The sequence below is a fragment of the Athene cunicularia genome, assembly GCF_003259725.1.
Source record: "Athene cunicularia isolate RWA chromosome 5 unlocalized genomic scaffold, athCun1 chr5_part2, whole genome shotgun sequence".
NCBI classification, from domain to species: domain Eukaryota; kingdom Metazoa; phylum Chordata; class Aves; order Strigiformes; family Strigidae; genus Athene; species Athene cunicularia.
Window position 1 is genome coordinate 843795 of NW_020799102.1, and position 6000 is coordinate 849794.

The window sequence follows — 6000 nt, forward strand, 5'->3', positions numbered from 1 at the left end:
AGAAGATTTCCAGAGTGAACTAGAAACAGTAGCTTGCACTCCCTCTTAACTGGTTACCAGGATGGTGCCACAGCTGGGGGTTTGGCTGCTTAGCCCACCCCACTCCTACCCAGTAGGTGCTCAGAGCCTGAGGAGCAGCACAAAGCAATTCCAGCCCGTAAGGCAGTTTCCTCGGGGCCCAACTGGAAACGTAGTGTGGGGAATAACCGGGACGTACTGGAGACGTGGGCACACCTTCAGGGCTCTGGGTGTGGGCACTGGGGAGCTGTGGGGGGATGGCTCCTGTGGCTGGAGTGCTGGGATGGGAGGACACGGGCTCTTTAGGGGGGACAGGTGGGGAGAGGAGGAGGGGGTCACCCTCTATGTCAGTGCCCAGCTGGAGAGCACCGAGCTCTGCCTGGGGATGGGTGAGGAGCCAACCAAGAGCTGGTGGGTCGGGATTAAAGGGAGTGGAGGGACAGGAGCCATTATAGTGGGTCTGCTCCAGGCCACCCCACCAGGAGGAGCAGGTGGATGAGCCCGTCTATAGACAGACAGGAGCAGCCTCATGTTCACAAGCCCTGGCCCTCCTGGGGGACATCAGCCCCCCTGATATCTGTTGGAGGGACAACCCAGCAGGGCACAAACAATCCAGGAGGTTCCTGGAATGTGCTGATGAGAACTTCCTTCTGCAAGTGATGGAGAAGCCAAGGAGAGGAGCTGTGCTGGAACTAAATGATCTCTAAGGTCTCTTCGAGCTCAAGCCATTCTATTATTCTATGATTACTGTGTGTCTCCTGTAATACTTCAGTGTTTCTGTATAAATTCAGCTGATGAATAAGGAGAATGAGGCTGGTGCATGAAATCCCACAGTTGTATTTACAGCTTTTGATATGAAATCATACAACGATGGAATATTGTGATTGTAGTCTGTTATGGATTTATATAAATTCAGGATTTCTTAACAAAAATTTGGCAACACATAAAGGTATTTACTTTGGTTTACATTGGTAGCCTTAAATTTATGTGGGACAATAGATAATTTCAAGACTATCAAACCTGTTATGTTTATGACTTGCCAGGCTTTCATTCAGCAAAATATTTAAGAACTTGCCAGGTTTTAGACACATACAGAACCCAAAGCAGCAGTATTTGTCCCCTAGTCTCCCAGACCAGCAAATCTCTGAGCTCTTCTTCCATCAGATAGAGAACAAGCCATAAAGAGGAGGCACAAAGATCAGGACATAGCAGAGTGTGTTCCCAGTAAGTGGCAATGCTCCCTGGTCCCACAGGTTGGACACAGCCAAGGAGTTTTTGGTTTTATGGCTCTCCTAAGTGTAGGTTTCTTCTTCTCAGAAAATTGCATGCTGGATACCGTGAACAGCTGATGTGATTTGCATCTGAATGTCTGGAAGGCTTTGAGCTATTTCAATAAGCTGAATTATTCTACTATTAGTTTCTCCTATCTTTATATTAATTTTGAAATTAATTGCCATTATTTTCTACCTATTGGATGTGTCATCTTCCTCACTACAGCATAATATGGTCTTATGTAAGAAAACAAGTCTGTTCATCAACTTTGTTAAAGTTTTTGCACAGTTGAGAAGAGATGGTATGATCATGTTTTAAAGAAAATTTTTAAAAGGCTTTGGTGAGCCACTTTGTCCTATTTTTAGTCTAAAATTGAGAGAATTATAAAAGAAAAAAATCCTAATTATTTTTTACGAAGAACACTGTCACTTCAAATTTTGTGTCATTCTGACCAACCTGCCAGATTTTGGGTTCCATACATTAATTAATTCTGCTTTGTTTCTACCAAACCTACTATAAAGCAGATCCAACTGGTTTTTAGTTCATTAAATTTATGAATACTTTTAAAAGTAGACAAATACACCTTCTGCATGTGCATCAGCATATTCTAAATCTTTCCTCTGTGCTGCTGCTGATTTCCCAAATAATAAATATTCCAAAATGGCTTTGGGCTAAACTGTAACTTCTGAGGTGTTGTGCTCCATGCTGTGCACTAGTGATTTCCCCAGTGATGCTTTGGTGCCAGTGATTCTTCGGTGTACAAAAGCTTAGTGTTCTTATTCTAAGTGAGTTATTTGACTGTGGTCTTGAGAATTGGTGGTTAGTCTCTCATTTAGCCTTGGGCTATGGGCACTGCAGTTACATTAATGTGCATGTGCTTATAACAGTCTCTTAAAGATTGCTGAAGGAAGACTGAAGCTCCTTTAACAGTTTCATTCTCTTGGTTCTTACTATTTTACACTCATTGGTTAACCTAGCAGAATGCCATGTTCAGAAACCTAGAAATAAGGTTTCATTTCCATTCATTCTTTATCTGATAGAATATTCTAAATTATTAAAGCATGTGAACATTGAGGTCACTCAGTAAGACCAGGGAAGAAGGCTGTTCCTTTTGTTAGTTCTAGAAACATTTGTTCCCTACTCTCCTTTTGCAATAAGTACCATCCAAAGCTATTTAATTATTGATCCTGTGGCTCCAGTTGGTATGGAAGTGTGATTTACAAAGCAGGATTAGCAGCTAAGTGACAATGCTGATGAAAGACAAATGTTAGTCTTCGGTTCCTGTGCCTGAGCTTATGTTTGTTTTTCCAGTGCTTTTGATTCTCTTGAGCACAGTTCTTCAGTATCTCTTGAATTGTACAGTTCCTTTCTTGAAACTAAGCTAGTAATGCATTTTGATGTAGTGATATACTTTAAATAATCAGGAATAATTTTGTAGGGAAAAAAGCACGTTTGGAGTACTGCAAAATTCAGTGGTGGATGGATATAGCTTGTTGGTACATTTCCTTAATATCCAGTCAAAATGGAGCTGGTGAGGGCACTCTGGACTATTCCGCCACACCATTAGATCAGCATTTACTCCTAAAGAGCCAGCCTGGATTAGTACTGTACCTGTCCTGTGAACTGAACTGGCTACAACTTGTTCTTTCATTAGGCTGTTCCCATGGCTTCACAGGGCAGATCTCCTGATATCCTGTTTGAAAAGATAAGTATGTCAGGGATTAAATCCAACTGTAAGTAGGCGCCTTTTGTTTTAATGGCACATCACCTGCTCCTGCTATGTCTGGAGGGGAACCGGGAAGGCTTTTCTTTGTATGGCTTTAGTGGAGTGTGCCATATTCTTCTATCTTGGAAACTATTGCTTAGATCCTGTGCAACTAAAAGCAGCCATTTTTATATCAAGATGTAAAATGTAACTGTCAGCTGAAAAGTAGTCTTGCCTAGCCTGAAACAGAAAACATTACTGGCAACTGCTGTGGGCAGCTGTAAAGATGGTTTCTCATTTGCTTAACATATGGGGAATGTGTAACAGGAATAGGCCATTTTTATGCAATTAAAAAAGTTATTATTCCTCCTCATCTCCTGGGAAAGCACATTTTTTTCACCCGGTGAGCTAGACAACGATAGAAAACACTGTAATCCTGTTTTCAGTTCTTTCAACAGCTAATTCCCACACAGTTAAAGACTGGAGCCATCTTCATTGCTTCTGGTTTATGAGCATTCATTTCTGCTACACGTGTGCTCCATGCACCAATATCAAGATGGTTTTTTGCTTCCTACCAGCTAAACTGAGGAGATTTTTTATCAAAGTGAGCAGTATATCTATGATACCTATGTACTTTTAGACTGTCTGCAAATTGCTTCATAACTTTCTCAATTACAAACAAGTTTCTGTGGTCTTTCTCTATATGGCATATTCTGCACTTTCTTAAACTTTATTGTGGTTTCAACAATAATCTTTCCTGATGTATCAGTAGCCTTTCCAGAAACAGATGTGTAGCGATATGCTTGGAGGGGGAAAGGCAGAGCACTGCCCTGTGATAGGGAACACACTGTTGCATTGGGTGAGGCTCAGGGAAGAGAGTTACCGTTTTCCTTGCTCCCCTAGTAAATTCAAACTGGTCCTCTGAAAATAGGAGACAGCAAATTTGGAAATGGTGTACGAGTAGTTGGATTTGTTGTAAAGAGAGGTAAGAAAACTGTGTCCCCTGAATCTTCTTGCTATTTCATTACAGTAAAAGTCAACCTGTTGGATGTGGTGCTGTGGATGTTTTGGCAAAGCCCTGTTAATGTTTCTGGCATTTGTAGTTTTGTTAAACTTCTACTACTGAGACAAACAGGGTTCTAGACTGAAGGCCTACCTTCCACTGTCAGCATTGCTCCTGGCTTTGCATGTCATACTGGACAAAGCATTTAAGTCCTGAGGTTTTCTTGTTTATAAAACTGGTATTATACTTCTATGTATATTTTCATATCTAGATATACATATTTATAAATGTTTCACTTCTGTGAAGGAGAAATGGATCACAAAACCAAGGTAACACTTATACTTTTAGTTGCTGGTTTCCTAAGCAGCGTTTGGATGAGTAATTTCTGTTTCTCCCAGTCAGTGTAGTGCTTTTGGGCAGCTGAAATGTACAATGCAACCAGTAACGTCCCACCAGAATAGGTTTGGTTTTGATATTAGTATCCAGAGACTAAAACAGGGGAACACTTGCTCTGACTGATGCTGTTGTTTAAGCTGGAGTGTAGCTGTTCTACCAGCTGTTAAGGTCCAAGCCGTTCTCTTTGAAAACGAAGTAATTCTTTTAACTCAAAACTTAATTTTGGACCTTGACCTGTATCTTGGTGAAATAATTCTTTAGCAATCCAGCTTTTAGGTATGTCACTGTCCTGACAGATTTTGGCATGATAGATGGTTGCATGTTTGCTTTAGGTGTCACAGATATAAACAATACTTCTGACATCTATGACAGCTTCCCTGTCTAAACCACCATTTATTCCTCCCAATTTATTCCAAATCCATTCTAAAATTATCTTTTTTGTTAATGTCTATCACCTTCCCTTTTCTATCTCTTTCTGTGTTTTGCAATTTTTATATGCACTAAATGTTTCATTACATGAGGGTTGCGTTAATGTGCAAATGGCACCCCACATAGTCAAGGCAGAACCAACGGTCACAATTATTACTCAAAGCAATTATAAGCAGTATGAAGCCTTTACATAAAAGAGGGTATCTGTCCCCTCTCTTCTTGTGGCGTGCTATTGTCTTTCCTTTCAGAAGCGACTGTATTTTGGTAATGCTGCTTAGATTTTTCAGGATAAAAGTTACTATACAAACATGAGTGTTATATGACCTCAAAAATAGCTATGAGCTGGAAAGCTAAATCCAGCTCTAATGAATGAAGTCCGAAAGCTGACAGCATTCAGCAATTTCACAGGCTCAGGATATTTTCTAACAAGAAAATTCATTTCTGAGACTTGTTGACAGAAACATCAAGAATGGAACTCTGCTGCCTTTGCCTCCACCCACCCCAGCAAAGAGTGGGGGGAGAAAAGCAGCTCTTTATAAATAGCTCTGTTCCTGTTGTATTTGTAAATTCAGTGCTTTTTGTGTCAATGACATCACCCTCTTCTCCATGGCAACTCTCTACGATGTCAAAACTGCAGGGCACCATCAGAGAAACTTAAACCAGCAAATGAACGGGTTGATTCAAGATGATTTAATTGAGAAACAGTGCAGGGGACTAGAGGAGGGGGTGGGAAACATGAGTGAACGGGCTACTGTCAGCTCTGCTTCTTTGGAAAGCTTGCATCTGCAATGACTGTCTCCTAAAACTCTGCCCCAGCTCTTCTTTTTGTAAGCCCTTGCCAGGAGGAGGAGGTGGGTGGGTGGAAGGTAGGCAGGCATCTTATTCCCCATCTCCGGTGTGTCTGGAGAGAAGCACTACAGGTGACTAAGCAGGAGGAGCCTGACTGACTCACTCCTGAGTTATTTTCTCACTCCCCTTTTCTCCCCCCTCCCATCTTTTCTGTTTGTTTTTTAGCTTTCACCCAACAGCTTGTATTTTTCCCCAGGCCCTGATGAGAGAGAATTAGCAGCAGGCTTTCTTGTTACCTAACGTTCACAAAAATGTGCTTGTGGTTATCCAGGTGAGGAAATAAAAGCCAACTCTAAAAGCAAAAAAAAAAAAAAAGAATTGTCTTTTG